Source organism: Zea mays, chromosome 8, assembly GCF_902167145.1.
Source record: "Zea mays cultivar B73 chromosome 8, Zm-B73-REFERENCE-NAM-5.0, whole genome shotgun sequence".
In the NCBI taxonomy this organism is placed as follows: domain Eukaryota; kingdom Viridiplantae; phylum Streptophyta; class Magnoliopsida; order Poales; family Poaceae; genus Zea; species Zea mays.
In genome coordinates, this window is record NC_050103.1 from 63,481,850 (window position 1) to 63,501,442 (window position 19,593).

Sequence of the window (19,593 nt, forward strand, 5' to 3'; positions counted from 1 at the left end):
GCATTTCTTGAGTTGTGACATGTGGAATATGTCATGCACGTCCAATAAACTATCGGGTAGCTCCAACTGATATGCTACTTCTCCTTTTCTTTCCAAAATTTTAAATGGACCAATATAACGGGGAGATAATTTACCTTTAACCTTAAATCTTTTCATTCCTGTCATTGGGGAAACTTTAAGATATATGAAGTCTCCAACTTCAAAGGTCAATTCTCTTCTTCTATTGTCAGCATAGCTTTTCTGCCTTGACTGTGTTGTTTTCAAATTCTCTCTAACAATCTGCACTTGCTTATCAGTTTCTTGGAGAATTTCTAGACCAAATACTTGACATTCTCCAGTTTGATTCCAATATAGTGGTGTTCTGCATTTCCATCCATAGAGTGCTCCAAACGGTGCCATCTTTAGACTTGCTTGGTAGCTATTGTTATAAGAGAATTCTGCATAGGGCAAACTCTTATCCCAACTTTTACTATACTTTAAAGCACAAGCTCTTAACATATCTTCTAACACTTGATTTGTTCTTTCCGTTTGTCCATCTATTTGCGGATGATAAGCTGAGTTGAAATTTAACTTAGTGTCCATAGATTCATGTAACCTTTTCCAAAAACATGAGGTAAATTGGGTTCCTCGATCTGATACAATTTTCTTTGGCACTCCATGTAGACAAACAATCCTTGACTTGTACAGTTCTACTAACTAAGCTCCTGAGTAAGTTATCTTCACAGGTATAAAGTGTGCAACTTTAGTCAATCTGTCTACCATAACCGATATGGAATCATAACCTTCACGAGTACGGGGTAATCCAACTGTGAAATCCATACCAATTTGTTTCCATTTCCATTCAGGTACTTTAAGAGGTTGTAGCAAACTTGCTGGTCTTTGATGTTCTGCCTTAACTCGTTGACACACATCACAAAGTGCAACATAAGTAGCAACATATCTTTTTAAATCGTACCACCAATAGTTTTCCTTCAGATCCTGATACATCTTAGTACTTCCAGGGTGTATAGAATAAGTCGAATCATGAGCTTCTCTTAAAATAAGTTGGCGTAGGTGTTCGATTTCTGGTACACAAATTATCTTTTTAAACCATATGGTGCCTTGTTCATCTCCTGTTAAATCTGAGGTCTTTCCCAATTTAATTTGTGTTTTAATTTCCTTGGTTTTCTCATCGGATTCCTATCCTTTACAAATTTCTTGTTCCAAAGTAGATTATACTTCCATAACGGTCGCTTCCGTATTATTGACCATACCGAGATTAAGTCATTGCATTTCCCAACATAATTCTTATGGCATAAAATCGGTAGTAACATTGTTCACTTGACCTTTACGACTCAAAACATTTGCCACTACATTTGCTTTTCCTGGGTGATACTGTATATCCAGATCATAATCTTTTATTAACTCAAGCCATCTTCGTTGTCTTAGGTTGAGTTCTTTCTGAGTGAATATGTACTTCAAACTTTTGTGATCAATGAAGATTTTAGACTTGTTTCCAATCATGTAGTGTCTCCAAATCTTCAAAGTGTGCACTACATCAGCTAATTCTAGATCATGTGTAGGATAATTCTTTTCATGCTTCTGCAACTGCCTTGAGGCATAAGCTTACATTTCCTTCTTGCATTAACACACATCCAATTACTAGATGTGATGCATCACAGTACACATCGAATCCTTTGTGAATATCAGGCATTACTAAGACTAGTGTCGTGGTTAACTTTTCTTTTAATTCTTCAAAACATTTCTGACATACTTCATCCCACTTAAACTCTTTACCTTTCCCTAGTAGTGAAGTAAGAGGTTTCACTAACTTGGAGAAGCCTTCGATGAATCTTCTGTAGTATCCAGCTAATGCAAGGAAACTTCAGATCTTGGATACATCTGTTGGTTGTTTCCAATTTAGTATTTCACTTATTTTACCGGGGTCTACCTTTGTGACACCCCAGTGTCCCCTAGGGTTGCATCTCAGTACTAACTCAAAGAACCATTATTTCATGTGAACCAATTGGGCAAAAGACACTAATGAACTTAAGAATAAAAGTTCCACTAAGTATGTTATCTTAAGAAATCATGCCTAAACCATATAGTGCATTCAAAGAGGGAAAAATGTTGAAACCCTAGAACAACCCTAAGTGAGCCACTTAAGTAGAAAGGAAGAAAAGGGGTAAAAAGACCATGAAAAACATGGAATCATGGCTTAGGCCAATTATAAAAGTTGAAGTCCACTAACTAAGCTACAATAAAGATTATAAAAGTTTGGCCAAAATAGTTTGTTAAAAACCTCAAGCAAGCCATTCAAGTGGAGGTTTCATAGGGAAATCTGAAATTCAGATTTCTAAATTTTTAGCCTCTAAACCATAACCGAGCGCGTTCACCTTAATCTCTATCTCAAAACCCTAAGCTCCCATTAACAAAAATGTGCTAAACTAACCCCTCTACCTCATACCTGAAGATGGCATTGGGACGCGTGCCCTAGACACGTCAAACCCAGGATCTTCTCTCGGAGTTCAGCAGTGAGACAAACCCAACTTCGCCCCTCCATATCTCTTGATCCAGTCAGCGAAACCCATAAGCCTCCACACACAAATGATAAAGGAATGTCAGGAGAAGAGATCTCTCAACGGGATCATGGCCATAATCTCAAAGATTTGGAGCCAATCCGCGCTTGAACATGACCTCTCTCTGCGCTGCCTCGTTCTCGACGCCGTGCCCAGACACTAGAGCGCGCATTGGCGCTCGCCCGCGCACACCCTGAGTGCATGTCAGAGCCACCCCTCGGTTGTGCTCGCCAGCGCCTTTAAGACCACCCCCGGACGCGCCTCACCTCACTCCGCGCTCACCTTCGCTGGCCAGACACACCCCCTTAGCTTCGGCGAGCTCTGCGCCACCCGCCCAAGCCACCCGAGCACCGGTCATCGTGGCCAGCCATTTCCAGAGACCCTCAGTCTCAACCAAGCCCTTGGATAGCTTCCCCAAGACCCTGTGAAGCTTCTCCAAGCTTGAGTCGAGGCATTGCCTCACCGGAGAAACAGAATTGCCCTCGCCGGACTTCGGTCGCCTGCCACCGCACGTGAACCGAGCTATCTGGTGAGCCATTTTCCAATTCCTCGCGCCCATGTCTTCCCTGACCTCTGGTGAAGCTCACTGATCATTTCAATTGAACTATACCGCTGTGGTTAGGTCGGAGTCCTCACCGCCGACGAGCTCGCCTGCGCACTTGGACTGACCTACTCCAACCACCGTCAAGACCTCCCCTACACCCTCGACCACTTCACCAGAGCAATCTCGCCGCCGGTAAGCCCCTCAGTCCTTTTCCTCCACCGCGGTCACTATTCCATTAAGGGAAGGATCGCAGGTTTGATTTACTAGAAACCTAGGGGGTTTTCTGCATAGTCATAGACTCATGTGAATAGTAAACCAAGGACCTGTTCGTAATGAACTTAGAACCTTTCGCTAGGGACCCAGATGCAAAAACTGTTTTCATGTAAACCATTTCTTTTTATTCTTTTTAAAATAGGCAGAGAACTTAGGAAATTTGTATCTTGAGTAATATTTAACCAAATTTAGTCAAACAAATTTTACTGGGTTCAGGATATTATGAACTATCACATAAAAATATTAAACCCTATGATTTCTGTATTAAATTTTAGAGTTTGGAATTAAATAAGGAAACTGCCGAAAGCTTATTAAAATGGAGAAAAATAGTTATGCTTCTGTGCTGGACTTAAAAAAATTGTAGAAGTCCAAACCCAACTTAGGCACTATTTAAAAATATTAAGCACACCAGTATACAAGATTAACACAAAGTTATCTATTAAAACTATATCTGCCCAAAACATGGGAAAATAAGAAAGACGATAGAAATTAATGGACGGTGGATAGATATATTTTTCCTAGTCCACTTAAGTAATGAAGAACCTAGAAAAAATAAAAAGAAACTTAGTCCAGAACAAATCCAAGGTGGAATAATTTATTAGGCACAAATAAATCCAGAAAAGCCATAATTAAAATATAGGGACCATTTCAAAAGTTGTAAGAAAAATTTAGTAGGCTCCTAACTACTAGAACACCACTACAAAAATGATAATCACTCCAGCCCATCATCTTAAAAGGGTTGAACAAATAAAACTTAGTTTTTAGCCATGATCAAATTAAACCATAAGGAAACCCAAAAGTGTGTAACAATGGGCAAATAAATTTTTACCAAATTATTAATGACGTAAGCCACCAGAGAAAAATGCAAAACCTATTCAAAACTACAGAATAACACTCATTACCCCTACCTTATGTAAAAGGCCATTTAATGCAAGAAATTCCTACCACCCTTTCCCTTAAGCAAAAGGTTGCCAAATTCTAGATTGAATGCTCTTGCGCAAAGAAGAAAATAGGAAAATTTAAAAATCTGTTGTTTGATATTTTCAAATATAGTGGTAGTAGAAAGCATCCCTTTGGCTAATTGGAAAATCATAGTAAAATAACTAATAAGTATTAGTGGCTGAAATTTGGTACAAAGTTATGTTATTACACCTAAATGCCAGCAAAAATAAGCCTTAGAGAATAACCCAGTGTAAAAAGGGAGTTGTAGTTCAAAACACCCCCTCTACCCTGATATTTAATAATTTTGTACAGAGAGAACCGCTCTAGTTTTAAGCCCCAATTTTTAAAACAGAGAGTTATACACCCGTGAGAAGCCACTGTAAATTTTACAGAATTTTTGAAAATTTGTAAAACTATCTTGTAGTTCAAACCCACCTAAAAGCATAAAAGAAATAGAAATAAAAAGTTGGATTAGAAAGATAAATAAGTATCACCCCAATAAATGCAGCTAAGAATCTTGTTAAAAATATCACTAAAATGTAAAAGGGAAAATCAGTAGAACACTAAAAACAATCTGACCCTTCAGTAATCAAACTTGACCCTAACTTACTAAGTATACCCCAGAAATTCCTAATAGCAAGACTTAGCTCTATTCCCTATTAATTAATCTTTCACCCTACAATTTAAGTTGCTAAATTGCATATCATGCCAAGCATATATCTTACTCACTGCATTTATTAGATTGCAACCTCGCTGACGGAGAGTACGTGCTCATCCCTGAGCAAGGAGCTATCCACGAGGCAGATCAGGAGCCAGCTCCCGAGCCTGCCATCGAGGATCTCCCCGCAGCCCCAGCAATTGAAGGCAAGCCCCGGTTTTATGCATAACCGTTTATATATGCTATTTTATTACACTTAATGTTTGTAGGCTTGTAATGTGCACTTAAGTGTAGGAGTTGCTTGAAACCCTTAGTTGCATGAATTCAGGATTCCTTTTTGAGATGGATACTAGTATGCTATATCGAGTAGCTGCTTTGCTAAATCAGGATCTTGGTAGAAGTCGAGTGATTTTTCTAGCACTCACGCGAGGTCAAGAATTGATTGTATTCATCTTGATAACGGGATCTGTGATGGTCTATGGACTTGGATCCAGGGAGGATACCTTGTCCATGAGACGGGAAAAGGAATTAAGGATTAATGTGTGGATACCTGAGTCAAGCGTTTGAATGAACTAAGCACATGTCGAGAAATATGGTAACCGGTAAACCTAGTACCTGAGTGAAGTCGGGCACGGACTTCACAGCTCACGCGTCCTGAGACTGGGTCTCCCATGGTAGCTATGGTGGGTACAAGTGCGGTCACTGCGCGGCCGCAGCCGGGGTCAGTGGAGCATTGTATGCCAAGGCGGTGAGGCCTGGCCGCGAACGGGGAATCGATGGGGACGGTTGATGTGTGTGGGGACGGAGTGCCCCTACATGTCGTGTGTTTAGGTTTACCTTGCAATGTTAAAACTCGATTCGAATCGTCTCCTTCTCGCAGCTAATGAGACTGCTTAACCCCTTGTACTACATTGAGTAAGAAGTGAAATGAGGATTCACATGAGATAACATGTTGATTGTATTAAATGATTGTTACCATGTATGCTTAGAAAGAGCAAACTTAGCTAAAATAATGATACTAGAATTGGAAAGGCTAAAAATTGATTTTAGACTCAGCTAGTGCTATTAGCAAATCAAACCCCTCAGCCAAACAGGTGCATGGTCTAGAGGTAGAGGAGTAGATTCCTCACACCGGGTAAGTCTAGCTAAGTATTAGTATACTCAACCTTGCTTGTGGCATAATTTTTGCAGGTACGCTTCAGGATATGGTTGATGGTGTGACTTGGCCTACCACCCTGCCACCGTGTTGGACGGTCGAGTGGGATGCTGCTCCAGCAGGAGAGGAGCAGGAGGAGTAGCGGGCTAGGCCTTGCCCTATTCCTCACCTTTCGACGATATCGATTAACCGCTGCAGATTACCTTATAAACTTATTTCAGTTTATGTGAAAAACTCCGATTTATGTAATAACTCTAGTACTTTAATTTGAGGTTTCCTATTTTATTGTATTTCTTCTGTGACTCACCTTCGAGTGAGCATGTGGTATTTGATCCTGGATAAGTGCCTTTATCAAACTAGATTGAGGGACTGACGGGTTATTCCGATTTAAGTGTGTTGCGACCTCTGAGGCATGACTGGGACACTTAAGCCGGAATAATCCGGGCGGTTCTGCCACAGCTGGTATCGAGGCAAATACCACCACAGATAGAGCAATAAACCATGGATACCAACTTTCAAAAATCTAAAACTTGCTTAGAAACCAGTATTTGAATCGTCAGGACTAGAACGCTAGACCTAGGACGAAAGGCCTTAGGAATAGTGGGAGAAATAGGTGGCTAATTAAGTAGACCATGTGGGCCAGTCTTAGGATTTAAAGGATGCCCTAGGAGCACCCTTTTATTCGGAGAGGAGACGTTATTTTAAGCATGCATGCATTATAAAACTAAAAGGATTAGAAACTAAAGAAGTAAACATTGATCTAACCCGCTTCCTTTTAAACCACCCAGGCTCTTTTTATTTTCTTTCTTCCACCATAATATTTACATCTGATACTCTTTCACATATGACTTCACCCACCCTAGCCAGTGGAGGAGACACTCGTTTCAGTTCCGATTTCCTTTCTCACGAGGGTTTTCCTTCCATCTTGTGGGAAGTGCTGAACTCCGCCGGTTACCCTACGCCCCCTTTGTACACAGTGCAGTTGTACGAGGAGCATCGGGTACCATGTTGCCGAGTCTGGCTGACTCTGGAGGCTCATCCCCTTCAGTCTGGATGGCGTTCCCTTGACTCCGAGACGATTGGATTCAGGACGGACGACACCACTGAAGCAGCAGCTATGAAGACCCTGACAACTTTCTGTGGCTACCATCCCCTGAAGATGGTGATGCACCCCTTGGGACTCTTTCCCGCTGAGAAGAAGGACGACCCCATGTGGTGCAACCGTGTGAGCCATGTGAAGGATGTATGGATCCTGACTTGGTTGGGAGGATCACCGTTTAGTGCATGAGTGCGTTGTACCGCCTTCAGGCCCTACAGAGCGACGCTATGGCACATCTTGCCAACCTCGCTCAAACCACCAAGCTCACCCTTGATAGCCGAGAAGACTTTGTGGTTGACTTGTCCTCAGAGTTGGTGGAGAAGGACCTATAGGTGGAACGGTTGAGCCAGCGCATCACTACCCTGGAGCAGCAGGTGGAAACCTGGGACAACACTATCGATATCCTTGAAAACCAGCTCCATGATGGGCAGCAGGAACTTGAGGAAGCTAATGACCACTTGGACATGCACCACCTGGAGATGGAGGCCAATGAGGCCGGAAGTGAGGGAGAAGAGGATCCCGAGGAGTTAGGACCAGTCCCTGGTGCCAATGTGACTGCCTCCGTGACGCCCCCTTCCACCCGTATTTAGTGTCGCTTCCACTACTCAGGGTTGATGAGTCGTTTTGATGCTTTAGGAGGATAGAAACCTATGCGAGCTTAGTTAATGATAGATTTTGAACTAGGCTTATGGATACTTTCCTCTAATTGATGTAACCCATGAGAACTTTTGAGATCAGTGGAATGTTTGTAACCGTGTTATCCTAGTTCAAACTTAATGTTATGATTATGACAATTTATTTCTGTATGAGATAAAAGTGTATTGTTTGAAATTGTGAATTGGGATAACAATGGAGACAATCTCTGTTTTCAGATGGCAGCTAGGCAGCGCCGCGGGCATAACGAGCAAGTACCCCCGCCGCCTCCCCCAGCTCCCACGATGCAAGAGCTTATAGCTTAGCAGAACAAGATTCTGCGACAGCTCTTGCAGCGCCAGCCCCACCCTCAGCAGCACGGTGGAGGCCAGCCGCAGCCATCTCCGGTCGCGGCAACCTACCAGGAGTTCCTGAGTACGCAGCCGCCCTTGTTCACCAAGGCAGAGGATCCATTGGACGCTGACGTGTGGTTACACGTCGTGGAGTCCAAGTTTCCCCTCCTCACGGGAGACTACCCTAATGACACCAAGGCTCGCTTCGCCGCGCAGCAGCTTCGCGGACCTGCTCGGACTTGGTGCGACCATTTCCACGCATGCTACCTGCTGGTCATGAAATTTCTTGGGAGGAATTCAAGACTGCTTTCAGAGGACACCACATCCCAGCTGGAATTCTTGACCGCTAGCTGAATGAATTCCTGGCACTCAATCAAGGAATCCGCACGGTGCTGCAGTATGCTCAGGCCTTCAATGACCTGTGCCAGTACGAAGGGTATCATGCTAATTCTGATGAGAAGAAGAGAGACTGCTTCCACAGGGGCCTCAACACCAAGCTGCGTGAGCATCTCAACACTGTTCGGGCTGATAGCTTCAATGAGTTGGTCAACCTGGCCATCTCACAGGAGAATTGTATTGTAGCTCACCGGGCAGAGAAGAAGAGGAAGGCACCAATGTCAGCACCCTCCGCTCAACCCCAGAGGTTCAGGATTGTTTCCAACAATCAGAGCAGGGGATTTCAGCAGCAGACATGCAGATGGGTGATCAGGCCACCTCAACAGCAGCCGCCAGCACCCAACCATTTTCCAGCTCCCGCTCCAAGGAACAATCAACCTCCACAGCAACAGCAGTTTCGTTAGGGAAATGGGAACAAGTGCTTCACTTGTGGCAATGTGGGCCACTATGCCAAGAATTGCCTAAGAAATCAGCAGAGGCAGATACCAGCACCGAATCAAGACAAGGGAAGAAAGCAGAAGGTGCAAGTCAGGCATGGGAAGCTCAACTTCACTACTCTAGAGGAGTTACCTGAAGGAGCCCCCATCATGACTGGTATCTTTTCAGTTTATAATCAACCTGCATTAATTCTGTTTGATTCTGTTGCATCTCATAGCTTCATTATCCAGAAGTTCAGTGCTAAGTGTCAATTGCCTTTCTATCTTACCCGAGGGTCTTTTATGATCGCAACGCCAGGAGGCAAGGTTGCATCAAACCAATTAAATCAAAGTGTGCCTATTCGGTTGGGAAGCCACATTATCAAAACCACCCTCCTTATTCTAGGATTGGAAAATGTGGACATTATTTTGGGAGCCAATTGGATGACCCGACACCAAGTGGTGCTAGATGTAGCCAGCCGCATTGTTGAAATTAAATCCCCAATCTGTGGGAGTTTCACCTTAATTCTGCCCCGCCAAGATTCTCCTCGATCATGTGCTTTTGCTATGATAGAGTTACCCTTGAAGAAGATTCTAGTGGTCTGTGAGTATGCAGATGTTTTTCCTCATGAATTACCAGGAATGCCACCAGACCGGGATATTGAATTCGCCATCGAGTTACAACCGGGAACGACACCTATTTCTAAGAGACCTTACCGGATGCCACCCGCTGAATTGGTAGAATTAAAGAAGCAATTACAAGAATTGTTGGACAAAGGTTTCATCCACCCAAGTATTTCGCCTTGGGGATGTCCAGCCTTGCTTGTGAAAAAGAAAGATGAAAGCTTGAGGCTGTGCATAGATTACCGCCCACTGAATGCGGTGACTATCAAGAACAAGTATCCTTTGCCTTGTATTGATGTTCTTTTCAATCAATTGGTCGGAGCCAAAGTGTTTTCCAAGATAGACCTTCGCTCCGGCTATCATCAGATCAAGATACGAGCATGTGATATTCCGAAGATTGCCTTCTCAACCAGATATGGGATGTATGAATATCTGGTAATGTCATTTGAGTTGACTAATGCACCAGCATACTTCATGTATCTGATGAACTCTGTCTTCATGCCTGAATTGGACAAGTTCGTAGTGGTTTTCATCGATGATATCTTGGTGTACTCGAAGAACAAAGAAGAGCATGTTGGTCATTTGCATGTAGTGCTTCAACGTCTGCGAGAGCACCATCTTTATGCCAAATTGTCAAAAGTGATTTTTGGCTAAAGGAAATCAAATTATTGGGTCACACTATCTCTCAGGCAGGTATAGCTGTTGATCCTGATAAGGTGCAAGAGGTGATGAACTGGAAGCCACCAACGACTGTCCGTCAGATTCGAAGTTTTCTGGGATTGGCTGGTTATTATCGAAGATTCATTCTGGATTTCTCTCGAATTGCGAAGCCCATGACTGAACTGTTGAAGAAATGAGCCAAGTTTGTTTGGGGTCAGAAGTGCGAAGATGCCTTCCACACATTGAGGCAACATCTGACCACAGCACCAGTGTTAGTGCAACCCGACAGCAGCAAGTCATTCGATGTGTACTATGATGCCTCTGGCACAGGACTAGGTTGTGTTTTGATGCAAGACAACCGAGTTATTGCTTACGCATCAAGAGCACTCAGGCCTCATGAGCAAAATTATCCCACTCATGACTTGGAGTTAGCAGTCGTGGTTCATGCATTGAAAATGTGGAGACACTATTTGATGGGAACCCACTGCAACATCTTCACAGATTATAAGAGCCTTAAGTATATCTTTACTCAGGCTGATCTCAACATGAGGCAGAGAAGATGGCTAGAGCTAATCAAGGACTATGACCTGGAGGTACAATATCACCCAGGGAAAGCCAATGTGGTAGCTGATGCCTTGAGTCGGAAATCGCAATGCAACTGTGTTATGATGGATTATCGCATCAACACCCTATGTGATGAGTTGAGTAAAATGAAGATTGAAGTGATTCCTTCTGGTGCTTTGTCTCACATTTCCGTTGAGCCAACTTCGCAAGACCAGATAATTATGGCCCAACTCAGTGACAAGGGAGTGCAAATCATTAAAGAGAACTTCCATCAGAAGACAGAGAAGTATAAGTGTTTCTGCCAAGATGGGAAGGGTATATTGTGGTTTGAAAGAAGATTGGTGGTTCCTAAAAATAAGGATCTCAAGAAGAAGATCTTGGATGAAGCTCACCTCTCCAAATTCTCCATGCATCTAGGGAGCACCAAAATGTACCATGATCTGAAGCCCTTGTATTGGTGGACCAGAATGAAGAGGGAGATAGCCCAATATGTAGCGGAATGTGACACATGTCAGAGAATAAAGGCAAGCCACTTGAAATCAGCTGGAGCATTGCAATCCCTATCTATACCTTCATGGAAATGGGATGACATCAGTATGGATTTTATTGTGGGTCTGTCCAACACCTCTCATCACCATGATTCAATTTGGGTTATTATGGACAGATTGACAAAAGTGGCACATTTTCTTCCAGTGCACACCACTGATAAGGCTCAAAAGTACGCAGAGTTGTACATTGACCGAATCGTGTGTTTGCATGAATTACCCCGGACCATTGTCTCTGACCGAGGAGCCCAATTTGTTGCCAGATTTTGGGAACAACTGCAAGAGTCTTTGGGAACCAAGCTAATCAGAAGTTCAGCTTACCACCCGCAGACTGATGGTCAGACCGAGAGGGTAAATCAAGTTCTTGAAGATATGCTAAGGGCTTGTGCGATCGATTGTGGCAAAAACTGGGATAAGTACCTCTCCTTGGTAGAGTTTGCTTATAACAACAGTTATCAATCCAGCCTGAAGATGGCACCTTTCGAAGCCCTATATGGAAGAAGGTGTTGAACACCCCTCAATTGGTCTCAGCTTGGGGAAAGAGAAATTTTTGGACTTGACTTAGTGACTAAAGCCGAAAGGAAAGTCAAGCTAATCAAGAATAATCTAGAAGTTACTCAGGCCAGACAGAAGAGTTACCATGATAAGAGAAGGAAACCTCTCCAGTTTGAAGTGGGAGATTTCATATATTTGAAGGTATCACCCACCAAAGGAGTGCAGAGGTTTGGGATCAAAAGCAAGTTAGCCCCTCATTACATTGGACCTTATGAGATCATAGAAGCATGTGGACCCGTGGCATACAAATTGAAGTTACCTCCAAAAATGTCTGCCATCCACGATGTATTCCATGTATCCCAACTGAAGAAATGTGTTCGATTGCCGACCGAGATCATAGCAGAACCAGAATTGGAGATAGAGCCAGATCTATCGTACCAAGAGTACCCTTCCAAGGTTCTAGATTGCAAAGAAAGATCAACTTGGGCTAAATCGATCAAGATGTATAAGATCCAATGGAGTAATCACTCAGAGGAACAGGCTACTTGGGAGACTGAGGAATTTCTACGTTTGAACTTCCTCGATTGTCTATCTAAGGGAATTGGTATGTAACCATGCCCAACCCCTCCCCCTGCCCTTTGAATCTAAATATAAGAAAATTCATCTTAATATAAAAAGAGTTAATTGTAGAACTAAAGCTAAAAGGACTTCCTTCTGAAGTTGCAAAGAAGATGACATTCAAAGAGCAGTTTGCCAAGAAGAACCTTAATGAACAAACCACCCACTCCAAGTAAGCCATAAAATCATTCTCTTCACCCCGGAGGACTCCGACCCGAATCTCGGGACGAGATTCCTTTAAGGGGGGAAGGTTGTGACACCCCCAGTGTCCCCTAGGGTTGCTTCTCAGTACTAACTCAAAGAACCATTATTTCATGTGAACCAATTAGGCAAAATACACCAATGAACTTAAGAATAAAAGTTCCACTAAGTATGTTATCTTAAGAAATCATGCCTAAACCATATAGTGGATCCAAAGAGGGAAAAATGTTGAAACCCTAGAACAACCCTAAGTGAGCCACTTAAGTAGAAAGGAAGAAAAGGGGTAAAAAGACCATGAAAAACATGGAATCATGGCTTAAGCCAATTATAAAAGTTGAAGCCCACTAACTAAGCTACAATAAAGATTATAAAAGTTTGGCCAAAATAGTTTGTTAAAAACCTCAAGCAAGCCATTCAAGTGGAGGTTTCATAGGGAAATCAGAAGTTCAGATTTCTGAATTTTCAGCCTCTAAACCATAACCGAGCGCGTTCACCTTAATCTCTATCTCAAAACCCTAAGCTCCCATTAACAAAAATGTGCTAAACTAACCCCTCTACCTCATACCTGAATATGGCATTGGGACGCGTGTCTAGACACGTCAAACCCGGGATCTTCTCTCGGAGTTCAGTAGTGAGACAAACCCAACTTCACCCCTCCATATCTCTTGATCCAGTTAGCGAAACCCATAAGCCTCCACACAAAAACGACAAAGGAATGTTAGGGGAAGAGATCTCTCAACGGGATCATGGCCATAATCTCAAAGATTTGGAGCCAATCCGCGCTTGAACATGACCTCTCTCTGCGCTGCCTCATGCTCGACATTGTGCCCATACGCTAGAGCGTGCACTGGCGCTCGCCCGCGCACACCCTGAGCACATGTCAGAGCCACCCCTTGGTCGTGCTCGCCCGCGCCTTTAAGACCACCCTGGACGCGCCTCACCTCACTCCACGCTCGCCTTCGCTGGCCAGACACACCCCCTTAGCTCCGGCGAGCTCTGCGCCACCCGCCCGAGCCACCTGAGCACCGGTCATCGTGGCTAGCCATTTCTAGAGACCCTCAGCCTCAACCAAGCCCTTGGATAGCTTCCCCAAGACCCTGTGAAGCTTCTCCAAGCTTGAGCCGAGGCATTGCCTCACCGGAGAAACAGAATCACCCTCGCCGGACTTCGGTCGCCCGCAACCGCGCGTGAAACGAGCTATCTGGTGAGCCATTTTCCAATTCCTCACGCCCATGTATTCCCTGACCTCTGGTAAAGCTCACTGACCATTTAAATTGAACTATACTACCGTGGTTAGGCCGGAGTCCTCGCCGCCGACGAGCTTGCCCGCCTGCGCACGTGGACCGACCTACTCCGACCACTGCCGGAGACGATCCGCACATCAGCGTGACCGTCAAGACCTCCCCTACACCCTCGACCACTTCACCAGAGCCATCTCGTCGTCGGTAAGCCCCTCCGTCGCGGTCACTGTTAAATTAGGGGAAGGATCGAGGGTTCGATTTAGCAGAAACCTAGGGTGTTTTCTGCATAGTCATAGACTCATGTCAATAGTAAACCGAGGACCTGTCTGTAATGAACTTAGAACCTTTCGCTAGGGACCCAGATGCAAAACCTTTTTCCTGTAAACCATTTCTATTTATTCTTTTTGAAATAGACAGAGAACTTAGGAAATTTGTATCTTGAGTAATATTCAACCAAATTTAGTCAAACCAATTTTACTGGATTTAGGATATTATGAACTATCAAATAAAAATATTGAACCCTATGCTTTCTGTGTTAAATTTTATAGTTTGGAATTAAATAAGGAAACTGCCCAAACCTTACTAAAATGGAGAAAAATAGTTATGCTTCTGTGCTGGACTTAGGAAAATTTGTAGAAGTCCAAACCCAACTTAGGCACTGTTTGAAAATATTAAGCACCCTAGTATACAAGATTAACACAAAGTTATCTATTAAAAACTATATCTGTTCAAAACTTAGGAAAATAAGAAAGACAATAGAAATTAATGGATAATGAATAGATATATTTTTCCTAGTCCACTTAAGTAATGAAGAACCTAGGAAAAATAAAAAGAACCTTAGTCCAGAACAAATCCAAGGTGGAATATTTTATTAGGCACAAATAAATCCAGAAAATCCATAATTAAAATATAGGAACCATTTCAAAAGTTGTACGAAAAATTCAGTAGGCTCCTAACTACTAGAACACCACTACAAAAATGATAATCACCCCAGCCCATCATCTTAAGTGGGTTGAACAAATAAAACTTGGTTTTTAGCCATGATCAATTTAAACCATAAGGAAACCTAAAATTGTGCAACAATGGGCAAATAAATTTTTACCAAATTATTAATTAAGTAGGCCACCAGAGAAAAATGCAAAACCTATTCAAAACTACAGAATAACACTCATTACCCCTACCTTATGTAAAAGGCCATTTAATGCAAGAAATTCCTACCACCCTTTCCCTTAAGCAAAAGGTTACCAAATTCTAGAATGAATGCTCTTGTGCAAAGAAAAAAATAGGAAAAATTAAAAATCTATTGTTTGATATTTTTCAAATATAGTGGTAGTAGAAAGCATTACTTTGGCTAAAAATTTTGGAAAATCATAGTAAAATAACTAATAAGTATTAGTGGCTGAAATTTGGTACAAAGTCATGTTATTACACCTAAATGCCAGCAAAAATAAGCCTTAGAGAATAACCCACTGTAAAAAGGGAGTTGTAGTTCAAAACACCCCCTCTGCCCTGATATTTAATAATTTTGTACAGAGAGAACCCCTCCCTTTTTAAGCCCCAATTTTTAAGACAGAGATACACCAGTGAGAAGCCACTGTAACTTTTACAGAATTTTTGGAAATTTGTGAAACTATCTTGTAGTTCAAACCCACCTTAAAGGCATAAAAGAAATAGAAATAAAAAGATGGATTAGAAAGATAAATAAGTATCACCCCAATAAATGCAGCTAAGAATCTTGTTAAAAATATCACTAAAATGTAAAAGGGGAAATCAGTAGAACACTAAAAACAATCCGACCCTTCAGTAATCAAACTTGACCCTAACTTACTAAGTATACACCAGAAATCCCTAATAGCAAGACTTAGCTCTATTCCCTGTTAATTAATCTTTCACCCTACAATTTAAGTTGCTAAATTGCATATCATGCCAAGCATATATCTTACTCACTGCATTCATTAGATTGCAACCTCGCTGACGGAGAGTACGTGCTCATCCCTGAGCAAGGAGCTATCCACGAGGAAGATTAGGAGCCAGCTCCCGAGCCTGCCATCGAGGATCTCCCCGTAGCCCCAGCAATTGAAGGCAAGCCCCGGTTTTATGCATAACCGTTTATATATGCTATTTTACTACACTTAATGTTTGTAGGCTTGTAATGTGCACTTAAGTGTAGGAGTTGCTTGAAACCCTTAGTTGCATGAATTCAGGATTCCTTTTTGAGATGGATACTAGTATGCTAGGTCGAGTAGCTGCTTTGCTAAATCAGGATCTCGGTAGAAGTCGAGTGATTTTTCTAGCACTCGCGCGAGGTCAGGAATTGATTGTATTCATATTGATAACGGGATTTGTGATGGTCTATGGACTTGGATCCATATTGATAACGGGATTTGTGATGGTCTATGGACTTGGATCCAGGGAGGATACCTTGTCCATGAGACGGGAAAAGGAATTAAGGATTAATGTGTGGATACCTAAGTCAAGCGTTTGAATGTACTAAGCACATGTCGGGAAATATGGTAACCAGTAAACCTAGTACCTGAGTGAAGCCAGGCGCGGACTCTACCCCTCACGCGTCCTAAGACTAGGTCTTCCATGCTAGCTATGGTGGGTACAAGTGCGGTCACTGCACGGCGGTAGCCGGGGTCAGTGGAGCATTGTATGCCAAGGCGGTGAGGCCTGGCCGCGAACGGGGAATCGATGGGGACGGTTGATGTGTGTGGGGACGGAGTGCCCCTACATGTTGTGTGTTTAGGTTTACCTTGCAAGGTTAAAACTCGATTCGAATTGTCTGCTTCTCGCAGCTAATGAGACTGCTTGACCCCTTGTACTACATTGAGTAAGAAGTGAAATGAGGATTTACATGAGATAACATGTTGATTGTATTAAATGATTGTTACCATGTATTCTTAGAAAGAGGAAACTTAGCTAAAATAATGATACTAGAATTGGAAAGTCTAAAAATTGATTTTAGACTCAGCTAGTGCTATTGGCAAATCAAACCCCTCAGCCAAACAGCTGCATGGTCCAGAGGTAGAGGAGTAGATTCCTCACACCGGGTAAATCTAGCTGAGTATTAGTATACTTAGCCTTGCTTGTGGCATAATTTTTGCAGGTATGCTTCAGGATATGGTTGATGGTGTGACTTGGCCTACCACCCTATACCACCGGGTTGGACGGTCGAGTGGGATGCTGCTCCAGCAGGAAGAGTAGCGGGCTAGGCCTTGCCCTATTCTTCACCTTTCGACGATATCGATTAACCGCTGCAGATTACCTTATAAACTTATTTCAGTTTATTTGAAAAACTCTGATTTATGTAATAACTCCAGTACTTTAATTTGAGGTTTCCTGTTTTATTGTATTTCTTCTGTGACTCACCTTCGAGTGAGCTTGTGGTATTTGATCCTGGATAAGTGGCTTTATCAGACTAGATCTGAGGGACTAACGGGTTATTCCGATTTAAGTGTGTTGTGACCTCTGAGGCGTGACTGGGACACTTAAGCCGGAATAATTCGGGTGGTTCTGCCACAACCTTGATTCCTCCATCTGTGATAATATGACCTAGGAAAGCGACTTCCTTCAGCCAAAAATCCCACTTTGAGAACTTCGCATACAACTGGTTGTCACAAAGATTGTGTAGAACTAGTCTCAGATGATCTTCATATGTTTCTTCAATTTTAGAGTATACTAATATGTCGTCGATGAATACAACCACAAACTGGTCAAGGTATTCCATGAATACTTTATTCATCAAGTTCATAAAGCCAGTGCATTAGTCAATCCAAATGACATGTCCAAAAACTTGTATAATCCATATCTTGTAGTAAAGGTTGTCTTAGGTACGTCTTCAGTTTGAATCTTTAACTAATGATACCCTGATCTTAGATCTATTTTCGAGAATATCTTAGCTCCTTTCATCTGATCAAACAAATCTTCGATCCGAGGCAAGGGATATTTGTTCTTAATTGTTACTTCATTCAAACTTCTATAATCCACACACATTCATTTAGAACCATTTTTCTTGTTCACAAATAGAACTGGGGCTCCCCAAGGAGACGAACTTGGGCAAATAAAACCTTTTGCTAACAATTCTTCTATTTGTTTTTTCAGTTCAACTAAATTCTTGACACCCATTCTATAAGGTCTTTTTGAAATGGGTGCAGTTCTGGGTAATAAGTCAATAGAAAACTCTATATCACGATCAGGTGGCATACTTGGTAACTCCTCCAGAAATACGTATAGGTATTCACAGACCACTTTGATATTTTCCAGAGATTTTCCCTTACTCGATTCTCAATAGCATCTGTTTTTGCTAGCATGTTGAGACTGACCTCAACTCTATCTCCATGTGAACTCGTTAACACAAATGCTCTCTTTGCACATAATATCATTCCATCATACTTGACTAGACAATTCATTCCCAATATCACATTAGTGCCGCAAGATTTCAAGACTATTAAGTCAACCATAAAGTCTATTCCCATTATCTTAAGGTTAACATTGGAGCATTGATATGTGGCTTCTATTTCACCTTCTGGTAAACTAACAAGTAGTTTCTTTCACATAGAATGCTTAGGAGTGTTATGTTTTCCACAAATATTTCAGTTATGAAAGAGTGTGATGCTCCTGTATCGAACAAAACTGAAGTGGGCATTGAGTTCATAAGGAATGTACCAAGTACAAGTTCTGGTTCCTCCTGAGCTTTCTTAGCCGTGATGTGATTGACCTTGACTCTGCTCTAACTCTGTTGGTGTTTTCCTTGGGTGTTGCGTGCAGGCATGTTTTGGTCAAACCTTGCATTATTGTTCCTTTGAGGTGTCTGTTGGTTGCGCTTTGGGCATTTGTTAGCAAAATGTCCAAGTTCACCACACTTGAAGCATCAACTAGGTTGGACTGGAGTAGTTGTATTGTTATTTTTGGTCGGTGTGTTCACGACGCTTCCTTGACGATTTTGTTGATAACCACTAGACCTTGGATCGGTCTGAGAGCTATGCCTTTGTTGATTTTGGTACTAGTTGCTTCTCTGTCCTTGTTGTCTAGAGCATTGCATTTGATAATTTTTATTTCCACTCTGATTTCTAGAGCGAAAATGAGAACCTTGAGAGTTGTGTTGTCGGGTATTCCTGCTAGATTGTCCCTGAAATTTATGCTTGTGATCTAACAATTCCCTTCTTTTGCTTTCTAGGCCAATTGCCTTGTTAAGCAGAGTCTGGAAATTTAGGAAACTATGGCTTTGTAGTTGATAGTTTAATGGTCCAATCAGTCCTTCTAAGAATCGCTCTTGGCGCTTCTCATCTGTGTCAACTTCCTCCGGTGCATAGCGAGAAAGTTGGGTGAAACGATCACCAGATTCGCTAACACTCATACCTTCTTGGGTGAGGGATAAATTTGTTTTCTTCTTAAGCTTCATTATTCTCGAGGATATATGGTGAGCATGAAAGTTCTCCTGAAATTCTAGCCAAGTTATAGCATCTGCATTTGTGTGTGCCGCGGTGAAGGCATCCAACCAGTCGAATGCGGCGCCTTCAAGTCTTCTAGAAGCATACAAGACCTTCTCTCGGTCGTTGCACTCCATAATGTCTAGCTTCTTGCCTATCACCTTGAGCCAGTCATCGGCATCCAA